This window comes from Symphalangus syndactylus, chromosome 1, assembly GCF_028878055.3.
Source record: "Symphalangus syndactylus isolate Jambi chromosome 1, NHGRI_mSymSyn1-v2.1_pri, whole genome shotgun sequence".
In the NCBI taxonomy this organism is placed as follows: Eukaryota; Metazoa; Chordata; class Mammalia; order Primates; family Hylobatidae; genus Symphalangus; species Symphalangus syndactylus.
This window is the reverse complement of record NC_072423.2, coordinates 152,910,103-152,928,150: the sequence shown is the minus strand read 5'-3', so window position 1 is coordinate 152,928,150 and position 18,048 is coordinate 152,910,103. Positions and strand designations below refer to the sequence as shown.

Genomic DNA, 18,048 nt, shown 5'->3' with positions numbered 1-18,048 from the left:
TGGCTCACGCCTGTAATCCCAGCACTTTGGGAGGCTGAGGTAGTCAGATCACGAGGTCTGGAGATGGAGACCATCCTGGCTAACATGGTGAAACCCCGTCTCTACTAAAAATACAAAAAATTAACTGGGCGTGGTGGCGGGTGCCTGTAGTCCCAGTTACTCGGGAGGCTGAGGCAGAAGAATGGCATGAACCCGGGAGGTAGAGCTTACAGTGAGCCGAGATCGCGCCACTGCACTCCAGCCTGGGGGACAGAGCGAGACTGCATCTCAAAAAAAGAAAAAAAAAGAAAGTACTTATATTCATTCCCTAGGGCTGCCACAACCAATTACCAAAAGCTGGATGACTTAAACAAGAGAAACTGACTGTCTTGTGGCTCTGGTGGCCAGCAGTCTGAAATGGAGGTGCCAGCAGGGCCACACTGCCTCCTGCACTTGTCGGGGAGTCCTGCCTTGCCTCGTCCTAGCTTCCTGTGGTCTCTTGGGAGTCTTCAGTACTCCTTGGTTTGCAGATGCACCAGTCCAGTCTTCCATCGGATCCACGGCCTTCTTCCCTATGTCTCTGTGACTCAGTGTGTTCTCTCCTCTTATAAGGACACCGGTCATCTCAAATGCTGCAATTACAGGCCTGAGCCACTGTGCCCGACCTCTAACTTTTCATTATGGAAATTTCCCATATGCACAAAAAGTACGGATAGAATTGCACCATGAACCCCCATGCACCCATCATCCCACTGCAAGAACTTGTCAACATTTCGCCAATCTCATTCCAGTTCCCACTTTTCTTTTCCTTCTTGCTATTTTAGGATATTTTAAAGCAAATTCCAGACATTTCATTTCACCCACATCCATAACACACCAGGGTGCATTCTTGATGTAAGGATTTTGTTTTGTTTTATAACCCCTATCCCATTGCCACAGTTAATAGATTTAACATGAAGAAACTAAGATTCTTGCAGGTGGAGAAAAGATCTAATTACCACGTTAAAGCCTCTCCTACTAGCACTTCTCAGATCTGAACGTGTATGCGACTCACCTGGGCATGTGTTAAAATGCAGATTCTGGCCCAGCAGTTCCTTCTGGGTGAGCCCAGGGACTCTTCAATTCCAAAAGCTCCCAGGTGATGCAATGCTGTGGGTCCATGGATCACACAAGAGGAAGGGTCAGCCAAACACCCACAACAACGGGGTGCAAAGTCCTGACTGTTCCTGACTGCAGGGCCTTCAGTGAACTGGGAAGCTGGGGACCATTTGAGAAAGTAGGGAGGTTTTTCGTATCAGCTCCAGGCCTTGTAGAACTGCCAGGGAATAACAGACACAAGGTCAGCAAAGTCTAACCAACAGCACGAGTGCATTCATATTCCACAACCACTGCAGCAAAGAACCATGAAATGGGTGGCTTCAAACAATGTCTGGGCCGGGTACTCACACCTAAATGATCTCGGCACTTTGGGAGGCTGAGGTGTGTGGATCACCTGAGGCCAGGAATTCAAGACCAGCCTGGCCAATATGGCAAAACCCCATCTCTACTAAAAATGCGAAAACTAGCCATGCATGGTGGCAGGCACATGTAGTCCCCGCTACTTGGGAGGCTGAGGCAAGAGAATGGCTTGAGCCCGGGAGGTGGAGGTTGCAGTGAACTGAGATCGTGCCAATGCACTCCAGACTGGGCAACAGAGCAAGCCTCTGTCTTAAAAAAAAAAAAAAAGTCTGGAGGCCAGAAGCCCGAAATCAATCAAATGTCAGCAGGAGCTGCTCCTTCAGAGGTTCTAGGGGAGAATCCATTCCTTGTCTCTTCCAGCTTGTAGAGGCTACTAGAATTCCTCAACTTGTGGCTGCATGACCCAATCTCTGCCTCTGTGATCACCTTGCCTCCTCCTCTTCTGTCTGGGTCTCCTCTGGAGGAAGAGTGTCAGGCCTCTGAGGCCAAGCTAAGCCATCATATCCCCTGTAAGCTGCACGTACACATCCAGATGGCTGGTTCCTGCCTTAACTGATGACATTATCTTGTGAAATTCCTTCTCCTGGCTCAAAAGCTCCCCTACTGAGCACCTTGTGACCCCCACTCCTGCCTGCCAGAGAACCCCCCTTTTTCTTTTACCTACCCAAATCCTATAAAATGGCCCCACCCCTATCTCCCTTCGCTGACTCTCTTTTTGGACTCAGCCCACCTGCACCCAGGTGAAATAAACAGCTTTATTGCTCACACAAAGCCTGTTTTGTTGTCTGTTCACATGGACGCGCATGAAAAAGAGCGTCCTTTTTTTTTTGCGATGGAGTTTCACTCTTGTTGCCCAGGCAGGAGGGCAATGGCATGATCTCAGCTCAGTGCCACCTCCTCCTCCTGGGTTCAAGCAACTCTCTTGCCTCAGCCTCCCCAGTAGCTGGGATTGCAGGCATGCGCCACCATGCCCGGCTAATTTTGTATTTTTAGTAGACATGGGGTTTCTCCATGTTGGTCAGGCTGGTCTCGAACTCCTTACCTGAGATGATCCACCCGCCTTGGCCTCCCAAAGTGCTGGGATTACAGGCATAAGGCACTGCGCCGGGACAAAGGTGTCCTCTTATAAGGACACTTGTCTTTAGATATACAGCCTACCTAAAATACTCCAGGATAATCTCAAGATCCTTAACTTAATTACATCTGCAAAGACCCTTTTTCCAAATAATGCCACCTCCACAGATTCCAGGCACAAGGATCTGGATATATCTTGTGCAAAGCCACCATTCAGCTCACTACACTAGAAAGAGGAAAAACAACCAAGTAACAAAAGGCGCAGAAGAAAGAACAGATGCAGCTTGTGTGGCAGTGGCCATCAAGGCAGGCTGGGGTAAAACTGTGTTAACAGAACCCCTAGATGGAACTCAAGTGTGGCCGTCTACTCCCAGCTACTCACAGAGAACGTTTTTGTTTCTGACAGCGGAATAAGAGAAGAGGTGGGAAGAGAGATAGCCCATTCTCTGTTGGCATAATTCCTAAGGAATTGTGCCTCTGTTTTCGGGTCACTCTCACTTCTTGTTCAAGGATAAAATGATTTATTGATGGCCTTAATTAAAAAGCAATGCCAACAGAAGCAGCCTCAGCATTTTTCATTTGTACTTACACATGAGCGAGAGCAGTTTAGGGAAATGGGTGCCTTCAGATTCTGTTTTCTCCATCTAGAAAAGGGCTGCCTTCATGGAATGCTGGTCCTGGGGAGAAACCTCATTTCTATAGTAGGAATTGATACAGTTTTAAATTCCGATTGGTACACGGAGCTACCCGTCCTCATTTCAAGCACTTCTGGTTTGTTCTGGGTTCAGGGGGTGAGCAATGAATAGAACTCTGGGGAGGAGGATTTGGAGCGAGCGTGGTTTTGATCCCCAGAGGGAGCTGTTTTTCCATCAATGTCTTGACTGTGGTTCAGAATGGGCTTCTCCGCTCAAGATGGGGGTACTGGGCTGATTTAAGGCAGGTGATTGACTTCATTTGGTGGCTACTTTTATACTAGCTGGTTAACGAGCTATTTTCTTCATTAGTTTCAGGCATGTGAGCTTAATGAAGCATTGGACCTCCCACATTACAAGGAAAATAAAGATGTAGCTTATATGGTAGGTTCAAAGGAGTTAGTGAACGAACACAGTAGGGCCACAAATTATTGTTAAAGACATGAATGCATGAAAGTGTATCTCTGTCGAAATGGACTCTCTGCCACCATACTGTTCCACCTGAAAATTAGTAGATAGAAATTCAGCAAATGCTTGGACAGGGGATACTCTCAGAAGTATTCTGACTAACTAGCATGGTTTCTTTTCATATCACTAAAGTAATTTCTTCTCAAATTGACTCTGCACTAAATCTTATCATACCTACTTGTTCCAATTGTACTTAGCCACCTGCAAATAAGGTGGGGGCAGTGGTAAGAGGAGCTGTTGAATGAAATTAAACATTTTTGGATGCCTACTGAAGATAAAGCCCCGTGCTTTGTGCCAGGGAGATTCCAGAATAAATGAGGCACAGACCTACTCTCAGGAAGCTTTTGCAAACTAGTGGAGAAAACACATCTGCAGGCAATGACTTACGGTATAAGAGGAAATGGGGCCAGGTACGGTGACTCACACCTGTAATCCCAGCACTTTGGGAGGCCGAGGTAGGTGGATCACTTGAGGTCAGGAGTTCAAGACCAGCCTGGCCAACATGGCGAAACCCTGTCTCTACTAAAAATAAAAAAAAATAAATTAGCCAGGCTTGATGATGTGCACCTGCAATCCCAGCTACTTGGGAGGCTGAGGCACAAGAATCACTTAAACCTGAGAGGTGGAGACTGTAGTGAGCCGAGATCCCACCACTGCACTCCAGCCTCGAAGACAGAGCAAGACTCTGTCAAAAGAAAAAAAAAGGAAATAAGATTGGTGTTGAATGGGAAATCTAAGCAGGATGGAATGGCAGGAGAGCGCCCACTTGCCCAGCTCCAATAACAGTTTTGACAGCCATGACAATATTGCAGGGACACCCATTCCTCATGGTATCTGAAGCCCCATGAAGGCTTGTGTCTGGAGGCTGGTTCAGTCTTGACTTTAAGATAAGGGGATACAAGGAATGATTTTCATCTATTCCAAGCCAATAGTCCAGCCAAAAATCTAGGTCTGAGATGATGAGAAAAAGCAAGTCATCAACCATGTCAGCCATTTCTTCATCATCATCATCATCATATCATCATATCATCATCAAAAACAAAAGACAGACCTGTAACCGTCTTGTGTGCTTGGCTCTCATCTTAGTTCAAAATTTAGAAGTAAATTCTATGGCCAGTGAACAATGACCAAAATAGCTCTCATCACTCTTGTCTGCCACCATATAAGACGTGCCTTTTCCCTTCGACCATGATTTCGAGACTTCTTCAGCCACATGGAACTGTGAGCCCATTAAACTCTTTTTCTTTATAAATTACCCAGTCTTGACTAATAAAATAGTGGTTTGTCCACAACATCAATGAACGATGCTGTCACTTGTTCCAAACGCATATCATTTAAGAGGTTTGGATAAACAACAACTTAAAATAAAAAAGCACTAAGCAAACTCAGGGCTACATAATCCCTGTGGGGAGGTAACTGACAATGGGCACAACTGGGACAGTTTACTGTTAAATCACCTCTATCTACATGTGCCCAAGCAGTGAAATACTTGGTTTTAATCCTAAAAAATCATGGTGCACATTTACTCCTGCCTTCCAACTGGGCTCTAACGTCACCTCCTCAGAGAAGCCTACTTTTCTGTGCTTCCACTCTGCTTTTTTTCCGCATTTAGTAGAGAATCAGTCATCATCCGTATCTGGGAACAATGATTATAAGAAAGAGAAACCCATTTGCATGAGCTTGAGGACAAGGAGCACACCTTATCTGTAACAGGCAAACTCATGGGCACGAGAAACAAATGAGAGGCCACGAGAGAATGGAAACTGCAGTTACAGAAACAGAAACCAAAATTCCTCTTTCTCGCTCTCAGAAGCCCATGGTCCCTTTTCTTTTTTCAGACGCAGTCTCGCTCTGTTGCCCAGGCTGGAGTGCAGTGGTGTGATCTCAGCTCACTGCAAGTTCCACCTCCCCGGGTTCACACTATTCTCCTGCCTCAGCCTCCCGATTAGCTGGGACTACAGGTGCCCGCCACCACACCCAGCTAATTTTTGTATTTTTAGTAGAGATGGGGTTTCACTGTGAGAGCCAGGATTGTCTTGATCTCCTGACCTCATGATCCGACCGTCGTGGCATCCCAAAGTGCTGGGATTACAGGCATGAGCCACTGTGCCCGGCAGCCCATGGTCTTTCTTATCAGCCCTGTGGACTTTCTTATCTCTGCTTCTCTCACTCACAACCAATTTTCCCTTTTTGCTGGTGGCCCACTATGGCAGCCAGCAGAGCCCACCACCAGCTGATCCGTCAGTTACTGGATATCTTGGAGAGGGAGGGAGGGAGAGAGAGAGAATGACAATTGGGCTTCTGGCCAACCAATTGAGTATAGGGAGGGGAATTACCATGGTACAAATAGGGTGCCTCTCCCAGTCCACTGACTCAAATGTTAATATCCTTTGGCAACACCTCACAGACACATCCAGGAACAATACTTTGGATCCTTCAATTCAATCAAGTTGACAATATTAACCATCACATCCTCCCAAAGGCAAGGGAAGTGAAGGAAGGAAGAGAGGGAGAGAGTTGGAGAGAGAAGGAAGGAAGAAAAAAGGAAGAGAGGGAGAGAGAGAAGGAGGAAGAAAGGAAGAAAGGGACGAGTACGTATATATGTTGGTTTGGTTTCCTGGGGTGAATTTTACTGTCAGCAACAAACTGAGTATGGAGATGAACAATGATGTAGCAACATTCAGAGCAAATCACTGTTGAACAGCTTAACATGCTGACATACATTTAAGAAAGGACAATAAAAGAAAACAAAATCCTTTGCAAGCCAGAGAGTGAAAGCAAAATATTTCTTTAGTTCCAAGAATATTTCCACATCAGCAGAGTTAGAACAGACCCATGAAATACCTCTTGTATTCAAATAGTGAATCCCCAAACCGGGTAGTCAATGCAAATGAAAACAGGCATGCAATCGGTACCATGAGATGAGTACCTCCTAAGTACTAGGAGTACAGGCACCATATACACATATGTCTGTAGACATATACATATACATATCTGTTGCTCCTGAAGGTCTAAAGCCAAGTTGATTTTTGTTCTGTTAAATGATCTAGATGTTTACTGAGAGGTCCTACTTTAGAAAATCTTTCAAGTTGAATAATTTATTAGGGCCCAAGGTTGAACATTATAGTGCAATTTTCCTAGGTATATGGTGGACCCTTTCAATTATTCTCAGTTATTATCGTCTATTGATTTTCTTTCTCTATCTTAAGTATCTCTCACTTTACACCTTTTCATTTTGTTTTCATTCTCTAAGCTATTTTCATTCCTTTTCTCAAAGTCTTTTATTATACTTTCATTTAAATCTATTCTTCTTTGAGCATCATGGAATTAAGGCCTCATTTCTAAGATAATGTTCTTTTCCTTTACCTCCTAATTCAGATCAACTTTGATTTCACATATTCCTGGGTTTGCTCTTTTCTATCATGAATTTTTAATGTCTGATTAAAAATGTTGTTTAATTTTTTTCAAACACTACTTATTAAATTCATGTCAGAGTATTGTAGTATTGTTTCCCTCTGCTTCATAGGTTTCTTAAAAATTAATTTTATTACATGACATTAAAACGAGATGAAGATATCACAAGAAAAGAAAAACTACAGACCAATGTCCCTTATAAATAATACTCGACAAAATACTAGTGAACTGAGTTCAGCATCATATAAAAAAGGCTCACTCACTATGGTCAACTGGGATTTATCGCAGTAAAGTAAGGTTGTATTTACATATGAAAATTGGTCAATGTAGTACATCATATTAATATAATAAAAGTTAAAAACTACACAATTCTATCAATAAAGATATAAAAAGCATTTGACAAAATCCAACACCCCTTCATGATAAAAACATTTATAAAACTAGAATTAGAAGAGAACTTCCTTAACTTGATAAAGTTCATCTATAAAACCCACAGGTAACATTATATTAAATGATGAAAGTCTGAAGACTTTCCCCTAAATTCAGGAACAAGGCAAGGATGTCCACTCTTGGCATATCTATTCAACATTGTACTGGAGTTTCTAGCTAGGGCAATTAACGAGAAAAAGAAATAAAAGGCATTCTGACTGTAAAGAAAGAAGTAGAATTAGCTGTGTTTCTGACGACATGATCTTATATACAGAAAACCCTTATAAAATAAAAAAGAAAATTGTTAGAGCTAATAAACAGGTTCAACAAGGTTTCAAGATACACAAGATCAAAATATTAAAATCAGTTGTATTTCTATATGCTAGTAATAAGCAGTCAAAAAATTAACTTAATAAAAGCTTCCATGTACAATAGTATCAAAAAGAATATAATAGTCAAAAGGAATAAATTTAACCAAAGAAATGTAAGGCTTTTAAAGTAAAAATTACAAAATATTGAAGTAAATGAAGACTAAATAAATGGAAAGATGCCCAGTTGCCTTGAGTTGGAAGGCTTAATGTTGTTAATAATGCAATATTCCCCTTATTAATTTGCTGATTTAATGCCATCCCTATCAAAGTTCTATCTTTTCTGCAGAAACAGACAAACTGATCCTAAAATTAATGGACATACAAAAATAATCATAAAAAAAGAACAATGTTGGAAGACTCACACTTCTTGACTTTAAAGCTTACCACTCAGCTACAGTAAAGAAGACAGTGTGGCGTGGAAATAAGAATAGATATATAAGTCAACGGAACACAACCAAGAGTTCTGAATTAAGCCCTCCCATTAAGATCAACTGATTTTCAATGAAGGTCCAAGTCCATTCAATGGAGGAAAGAATCATTTTTTCAACTAATGGTCCTGGAACGACTGGACATCTACAAACAAGAACATGAATTTGTACCTCTACCTCACACTATACACAAAAATTAACCCATAATGTCTCAAAGCCCTAAATGTAAGAGCTAAAACTGTACAATTTTTAGAGGAAGACACAGATGTAAGTGTTCATGGCCTTGGATTAGGTCATGGTTTCTTAGATATGAAACTAAATGCACAAGCAACAAAAGGAAAAAAAATAACTTGGAATTCATCAAAATGAAAAAGACTTTGTGCACCAAAAGACACTGTCGATAAAGGGAAAAGACAACTCTCGGAATGTTAGAAAATACTCGTTAATCATATAATCTTATATGGGTGTTAGTTCTGGAATAAAGAACTCTTATAACTCAACAATAAAAAAATAATAACCTGGCAAAGGGCCGGGCACAGTGGCTCATGCCTGTAATCCTAGCACTTTGGGAGGCTGAGGAGGGTGGATCATCTGAGGTCAGGAGTTCGAGACCAGTCTGGCCAAAATGGTGAAACCCTGTCTCTATGAAAAATACAAAAAGTATCCAGGTGTGGTGGTCCAGGCCTGTATTTCCAGTTACTCAGGAGACTGAGGCAGGAGAATTGCTTGAACCCGGGAGGTGGAGGTTGCAGTGAGCCAAGATTGCGCCACTGTACTCCAGCCTGGGTGACAGAGTGAGACTCCGCCTCAAAAACAAAACAAAACAAAAAACTGGGCAGAGGATTTGAGTAGTTATTTTTCCAAAAAGATACATAAACGGCCAATAAGCACATGAAAAGATGTTTGGCATTATTAGTCATCAGGGAAATACAAACCAAAACCATAATGAAATACCACTTCACACCCACTAGGATTGCTGTAAAAATAAAACAAAACAACAACAACAACAAAACCCCGTGGAAAATAACAAGTTTTGCTGCGAATGTGGGAAAATTGGAATCCACATAGCCTGGGAGTGCAAAATGGTGCAGCTATTTTGGAAAACAGTCTAGAAGTTACTCACAAGGCTAGACATAGTTATCCCACGACCCAGGAATTTATTCCTATGTAAATACTGAGAAGAGGTATATACGTCTTTATGTAGACAAGTTTTCATTTCTCTTGGATAATTTTCTAAAAATGAGTTGTACATTAAGTATATGTTTAACTTCATAAGGACCTTCCAAACATGTCTTCGAAGTGGTTGTACCATTTACACTCCCTTCAGCAATGCATGACAGTTCCAGTAACTTCACATCTGCCAACACTTGTTTTGTCAGTGTTTCAAATTTTAACTATTCTAATGAGAACATAATGTTAATCCATTGGGTTTTAATTTGCGACTGCGTGATATCCACTGACCTTAAGCATCTTTGTTATGTGCTCATTATCCATTTTTTTAAATGTCGATTAAGATCTTTTGCCCATTTTTATTTGGGTCATTTGTTATCTTACTATTGAGGTGTAAGATTTCTTTAAATATCTTGGATGTCTTTTGTAAGATACATGTGCTAAGAATATTTCTTCCTAGCCTGTGGTTTGCCTTTTATTTCCTAACAGTGTCTCTCAAAGAGCAAACATTTAACATTTTTATGAAGTCCAACTTCTTCTTTTATTCCCTTTTATAGATTGTGCTCTTTGTGTCATATCTAAGAAAACTTTACATTTCCCCAGGTTGTAAAGATTTCTCCTGTTTTCTTCTAGAATTTTTGCTAATTTCAACTTTTTTCTTTAGATCAATCAATTTTGAGTTAATTTTTATGTATATACCATTCTGGGGGAGTCAAGCTTTTTAAGACATAATTTACATACATTAAATCCATCCTTTTGCAGTATAGCTTTATGGGTTTTCATAAACACACACAGTCATGTTACCAGCATCAATCTCGAGATTTTGAGCAGATTAATCAACCCCCAAAAGTCCCTCCTGCCTCTTTGTGGCCAGACTCTCCCCGGTCTCTGGAAACCACTGATCTGTTTTCTATCTTTACAGCTTTGCCTTTGCCAGAATGTTGTAAATGAAGGCTTGAGCCTGATTTCTTTCACTGAGCATAATGCATTTGAGGTTCACCCATGCTTATGTATGTCAGTAACTCATTCCTTTATACTTCTGAGTAACATTTCATTGTCTGCAAATACAGCATTTTGTTTGTTCATTCACCAGCTGATGGACATTTGGGTTGTTTCCAGTTTGGGCCATGATGACTAAAACTGCTTGTTATGAGTTGAATTGTATACTTCCAAAGTTCATATATTGAAGTTCTAAACCCCAGTATCTCAGAATGTGAACTTATTTGGAAATAAGACCATTGCAGGTGTAATTAGCTAAGATGACGTCACAATGGAGTAAGGTGGGTCTTTAATTCAAGACTGGTGTCCTGTAAGAAGAGGAGACGAGGGACGCACATGGAATAAGAAGCATGTGAAGACAGAGAGACGCATAAGGAGAAGATGGCTGGGTGAGGACAGGAGTAGAGATTGCAGTGCTGCATCAACCAGCTAAGGAGTGGCAGGGGCTACTGGAAGCTGGAACACATAGGGAGGGTCTTCCCCTAGAAGCTTCAGAGGGAGTATGGCATGGCATTACCAGTTCCTTGATTTTGAACTTCCAGCATCCAGAACTGTGAGAGAATTACTTTCTGTTGTTTAAGACACCCACTTTGTGGTTCTTTGTTATATAGGAAACTCCTACAGCATTCATTTCAGGCTGATAACAAGGATGATGATGCAAAGCCTGTGTGGAAGTGGGGCTGAAACTGGTTAAGAACAACCTTTTCTAGGTTGCAATTGATTCTAGGAACTGGAGTTGGTAGAGAATTTGCAGGTAGAGATAAAGTTGCCAAAAATGGGGAAAGTAGAGACTCAGGGACAAATCAGATCAGACTGAAAATAATTATGCCTTTGGCTCAGAGACATTTATTCATCAATCTATTTAGTATGGTTGATAGTTGTGAGACACACAGACAAGGAAACCCACACTCCTATCGCAAGTCAAAATACCTGAAAAGTTCAAGCAGCTCTTACATAGTTACTCAATAAATACCTAATAAGTAATACCTACAGAATAACTGGGTATATGGATATAAATATGAATAAGTGATTTTATGTTACCACCAACTTGTTAAGATTTTACAAATTGAAATATCAAGGGGTTGATTTTTTAATTAGTAAGGGAGTCTACAGGGGAATAGAAATTTCATGAACTCAAAAGGCATCCATGTGTTTACTAGGATAATTCAATCTGTCCTTAATTTATTTCTATTTGTAATTTCACAGATTCTTATGCTACCTTTGCAACGTATTGCTGACAATATACGAAGGTTAGAAATGACAAATGGGAAAGATTTAGATCCCTTTAAATAAGATAGTACTATTTTTAGAGTTAGATCTTTGGTTCCAAAAATTTCTACTAGCATTTACCATTTGCTAGCACTGGGACAACTATTTGGGATACTGGTATCACCCCTCTAGAAACTTAACATTTTAGTAGGAAAAACAGATGTGTGCACAAATATGATCAACGTGCCCTAATAGGTTGTGCTGGCTGGGAAGTAGGTGGGAGTTGTGAAGCAGATAAAGAAATGAGGCTGAACAAAGACTTACTAAATAATGAGTTACATAAACACATAAGTTTGGGCAGGTAAGAAAAAAGAGTGGGGAGTGTAGGGAATGGTCCACGCAAAGGGATCAGCATGGGATTAGGGAGCCACATGGAGTTGTGTGTTGCTAACAATGTGGCCAAAAGGAAAGTGGGTGATGAAGGAAGTAGCTCTAGATGAGACTTGAACTAGTGGCCAGGTGCCAGTGATCAAGGAATCACAAGGAATTCCTTCTTTATTCTTTTCTCTTTTTTTGTTTTTTAAACAGAATCTCACTCTGTTGCTCAGGCTGCAGTGCAGTGGCATGCTCTGGGCTCACCGAAACCTCCAGCTCCTGGGTTCAGGCAATTCTTGTGCCTCAGCTTCCCAAGTAGCTAGGATTACAGGCATGGACCACCATGCCTGGCTATTTTTTATATTTTTAGTGTAGACGGGGCTTCACCATGTTGGCCAGGCTGGTCTTGAACCCCTGGCCTCAAGTGACCCACCTGCCTCAGCCTCCCACGGTGCTGGGATTGCAGGCATGAGCTACTATGCTCAGGCTAAAAGGAATTTCTTTATCCTACAGAAAGCATCACTGTTCCAATATTCATTTCACCCTGATTTTTTTTTTTTTTTTACATATATGACAACCACAAAAAGCTACGTTGCATTTGACTAATCAGTAGTATTCCCACATTAAAAAGTTTATAACAAAATACATTCTTAGCCAGAACAAAAACTTCAGGGCTAGTTTGATATCAAAATAGCTTTAATTATGAAATCAGTCAACCAATCAACTATTTTTTTTTTTTTTTGAGACGGAGTCTTGCTCTGTCACCCAGGCTGGAGTGCAGTGGCGCGATCTCGGCTCACTGCAAGCTCCGCCTCCCGGGTTCACACCATTCTCCTGCCTCAGCCTCTCTGAGTAGCTGGGACTACAGGCGCCCGCCACCACGCCCAGCTAATTTTTTTGTATTTTTATTAGAGACGGGATTTCACCGTGGTCTCGATCTCCTGATCTCGTGATCCGCCTGCCTCGGCCTCCTAAAGTGCTGGGATTACAAGCATGAGCCACCGCGCCCGGCCTCCAATCAACTATTTATTGAGCTTTTACTATGTATTTAACTGTGATGGTTAATTTTATATCAACTTGACTGCGCCACAGGGTGCCCAGATATTTAGCTAAACATGATGCTGAGTGTCTGTGAGGGTGTTTGTGGATAAGATTAACATTTGAGTTAGTAGACTGTGTAAAGTCAGTTGCCTTGCCTGGTGTAAGTGGACTGCATCCAATCCAACAGAGGCCTGAATAAAACAAAAAAGCCTCAAAGAAGAATTTGCCATCTCAGCCAAATTCCCCAATATAACGTAAATTTCACCTGTTCCCCTAAAGTGGCTATTACATTTACTTTTAATATCATTGATTAATTCTGCCTGTTTTTGTATTTATATAGCTGGAATCCCATGATAGGAATCCTTTTTGTGTCTGGCTTATTTCAATCAATATTACGTTGATGAATGATCTATACTTTTAAAACTTTCCATTCTACACTACACAGTATTCCATTTTATGAACATATCACAATCTGTTTCTTTTACTGTTGATAGACATTTGGGTCATTTCTGGTTTGCTTTTCTGTTGTTTTTGCCATTATGCATAATGCATTTGTGTACATGTCTTTATGAGGATGCTACACACATTGGGGAAGTCAAAAAAGACCCTGAGTGTTACTGTGGTGGAATTGCTCTCAGCTGTTGGAAAAAACCAGGAGGAATTGGTTGGGGGACTGAGTTTTGTGCCATTTTTGCCTAAATGAATAGAAGATTGCTATGCGATGTCATCCATGGTCAGGAAGGAAACCAAAGTTTTTCATTTATGCTGTGGGCAGGTGGCAAGTCTGAGATATGTCTGTCTTTTTATTGCATGGAGTCAACCAAAAGCTTAGGAATGAGATGAATATGTATAGACCTTGCACATTTTGATTAAGTCAGCTTAATGTCCATAATCTAAATATGAATTTAGAGTTTAGATTATGGAGATGTTCAGACAGAAATCAGAACATCACCGTCTCCTAATTGAGGAGAAAGTGGAATCCCTTAACAATATAAAACTTTTCTGATCTGCTCACAAAAATGCATCAAGAAACACCTGGCCAGGTGCAGTGGTTCACACCTGTAATCCCAGCACTTTGGGAGGCTGAGTGGGAGGACTGCTTGAGCCCAGGGGTTTGAGGCCGGTCTGGGCAACATAATGAGACCTCATCTCTACAAAAAATAATAATAATATGATATAATATTCTTTTTAAAAAGAAACACGTATACTTCATTTCTCCGTGGGTTAATCTGGTGATTTGTCAAATTTCCCAAATTTCTAAAAATTTATACTTAGATCTGGGTATCCAATCTTTTGGTTTCCCTGGGCCACATTGGAAGAATTGTCTTGGACCACACATAAAATACACTAACACTAACAATAGCTGATGAGCTGAAAAAAAAAAAATGTAAAAAGTTCTCATAATGTTTTAAGAAAGTTTGGGAACTTCCATTGGGCCGTATTCAAAGCCGTCCGGGGCCTGGGGTTGCATAAGCCTGAGATTAAGGTTGCTCACGTCCATCTTCTCCTGCAGAGGCTCACAAGCGTCCCCTGGTGGCCGAGAGGATCAACGGCAGGAGGAAATACCAAGATTTTCCAAGTCTGATTCTAGCCTTTTCTATTTTCTTGCACAGTCCTGACAAAAAAAAAAGTAAAGAAAATAGGGCCAGGCGCGGTGGCTCACGCCTGTAATCCCAGCACTTTGGGAGGCCGAGGCTGGTGGATCACGAGGTCAGGAGATTGAGACCATCCTGGCTAACACGGCGAAAACCCGTCTCTACTAAAAATACAAAAAATTAGCCGGGCGTGGTGGCGGGCGCCTGTAGTCCCAGCTACTCGGGAGGCTGAGGCAGGAGAATGGCGTGAACCCGGGAGGCGGAGCTTGCAGTGAGCCGAGATGGTGCCACTGCACTCCAGCCTGGGGGACAGAGCGAAACTCCGTCTCAAAAAAGAAAAAGAAAAAAATAGAAAGATTTGCTTGTAAATATTCAGACTCCGATTTCCCTTCTTGCCTCCCACTGGAAACCAGAAATATTTGAAAATGTAGTGAAGAACACTTCCCAAACCTTAAAAAGGGCTGCTCCATCAGCGGCTGCCAAGAGTTAGGCTGACCTCTTGCCTTGCTCCTCGCCAGGCCCCATGCACACCAATGTAGATGGCTGTTTTTTTGCTTTGTTTTAATATGATCACAAGTATAATTCACACTTTTGAAAGAAAAATAATACAGACATATAAAAAACGAAGTATGAAATGTCCTTACTGTTCCCCCCCCATTCCTATTATCCAATCCTGTAAACAATAAACCTCTGTTCACTGTCTACTACCTTACCAGATAATAGACAGATAAGGCCTGTTGGAGGCTTCTTCATACTAAACTGGCAGAAAATTGGAAAAAATAATGCAGCAGGAAGCACCATCTGCTACATTTCCTGATTTGTAGAAATGCCTCAGTTAATGAATTTAAAAATACCCCTACGAGCTTTCAAAGATCCAAAATGTGTAACAATGGACACTAATGTATGAATAAATACTAAATCTCAGACTTCCTCTTGGGTATTAAACAGCACCATTGAAAGATTATATGGGAAACCTTTTCATCCCCACTACAATTTTCTACTAGTTTATCCCACATTTGGTGAAAACTTTCTTGCTACTGGTGTTAAACTATATAAAGTCAAATGAGTTAATTGTCAAACTTTTTAAAATTTATTTTTGTTTTTTTGAGACAGGATCTTGCTCTGTTGCCGACTGCAGTGCAGTGGCTCGATCTTGGCCCACAGCAACCTCCACCTCCTGGGTTCAAGTAATTCTCGTGCCTCAGCCTCCCAAGCAGCTAGGACTACAGGAGTGTGCCACCATCAGTAGCTAATTTTTGTACTTTTGGTAGAGACGGAGTTTCTACCGTCTTGGCCAGGCTGGTCTCAAACTCCTGGCCTCGAGTGATCTGCCTGCCTCAGCCTCCCAAAGTGCTGGGATTATGGGCATGAGCCACTGCACCTGACCCCAATTGTCAAACTTTAAGAAATTCCTTCTTTTTTTTTTTTTTTTTTTTTGAGACAGAGTCTCGCTCTGTCGCCCAGGCTGGAGTGCAGTGGCACAATCTCGGCTCACTGCAAGCTCTGCCTCCTGGGTTCACGCCATTCTCCTGCCTCAGCCTCTCTGAGTAGCTGGGACTACAGGCGCCCGCCACCACGCCCGGCTAATTTTTTGTATTTTTAGTAGAGATGGGGTTTCACCGTGGTCTCGATCTCCTGACCTCGTGATCCGCCCGCCTCGGCCTCCCAAAGTGCTGGGATTACAAGCGTGAGCCACCGCGCCCGGCCAATTCCTTCTTATTTTTTTGAGACAGAGTCTCACTCTGTCATCTACGCTGGAGTGCAGTGGTGTGATCATAGCCAGTGCTGCCTCAACCTCCTGGGCCAAGTCGTCCTCCCTCTCAGCCTCCTGAGTGGCTGGGACTACAGGCATGTGCCATCACACCTGGAGTTTTTTTTTTTTTGTAAAGATGCGGTCATTCTATACTGCCCAGGCTGGACTTGGACTCCTGAGCTCAACTGATTCTCCCGCTTTGGCTTCTCAAAGCCCTGGGATTACAGTCACGAGCCACTGTCCCTGGTGAAATCAAACTTTTCTAACAGTTCTCTGGTCCTAAAGACATAGGCATCTCTGTCAGCTAATCAAATCTTACAATCCTCTCTGTTCACTACATCAGTACTACTGACTAGATACCAGTTTTAGGCTAAGGAAGATAACCGGAAGATTTTCCCTCAGTGACCCATTAACATGTTATTGTCCACTTATGTCTCTTAACACTTATGAGTTTATGTCACTGTCATTCCTGTGTTTTACCAATGATGTCTGTTATGTCTTAAATTCAAGCCATTCCTTTCCCACCCCCTTGCCTCTGCCCTTGGATCTCCAAAGGGCAATCTGAGTGCTCTGGCTACAGAGCTACCTGTGCGTGTCTGCTGTGAAGCCCCAGTTATTTCTCTGTATTCACACGTAAGATAGACACCTACTCTGTGTCCCACCAGATGCTTGGCCACAAATGTGAGAGTATTGGGCCATTCTCACATTTATGAAGAAATGCTAAAGACTGGGTAATTTATAAAGAAAAGAGATTTAATTCTGCTTCTGAGGAGGCCTCAGGAAGCTTACAATCATGGCAGAAGGCAAACAGGGAGCACGCATGTCATGTGGTGAAAGCAGGAGCAAGTGATAGAGTCGGCAGGTGCCACACACTTTTAAGTGACCAGATCTTGCGAGAACTCATTCACTTCCGCGAGGACAGCACCATGGGGATGATGATAAACCATTCATGCAAAATCTGCCCCCATGATCGAATCACCTCCCACTAGGCCCCACCTCCAACATGAGGGATCACCTCAACATGAGATTTGGGCAGGGACACACACCCAAACTATAAGTAACACCAGGTTTCTGCCTGCAGGGAACTTTCATTGTAGTGGAAAAGATAAATGGAGAAGCAGGTCATTAAAAACCAGGGCCAAGGACGGCACAGACCTGGGGTATTAGGTAAGCTCCAAAGGTGGTCACTTAATTTGTATGAAGGTTGGGTGGTGATGGAACCATAGAGATGAGTAGTGTTTAACCAAGTGAAGAGGAGAGGGAGTGAACGCTAGACAGAGGGAGATGCATGAACAAAGGCCTAGGGTTCTTCTTTGTAAAGAAGAGTAACTACCAAGGAAGACAGCTATGCCTCTGCCTTTTGGGCATGAAACTCTTACATGTGATGGTTTTGCCCATCTCCTAGATGACAAGAAATTCAAATGCCATCTGGAATTTCACCAACTTCATTGCAACTATAAGTACACATAATGTTAGATTTATCTTACAAATGCAAAGAAATGCATAAATTGACCTCTGTTTCACACTTCGCTATTGGAGAATAAATATTAGATTGCTTATTGATAAAAAGAATGTTAGGTGTTACACATAATG

At 42.0% G+C, this 18,048-nt stretch overlaps 1 long non-coding RNA gene across 1 annotated transcript; it reads left to right on the top strand.

Annotated features, from left to right (window-relative positions):
- Window positions 1-10,782: 10,782 nt before the first annotated feature.
- LOC129487715 (uncharacterized) lies at window positions 10,783-17,663 on the top strand. The gene is made up of 3 exons (XR_008659442.2): window positions 10,783-10,871; window positions 15,816-15,947; window positions 17,537-17,663. It is a non-coding gene; the product is annotated as an uncharacterized lncRNA (long non-coding RNA).
- The last annotated feature ends 385 nt before the right edge of the window (window positions 17,664-18,048 follow it).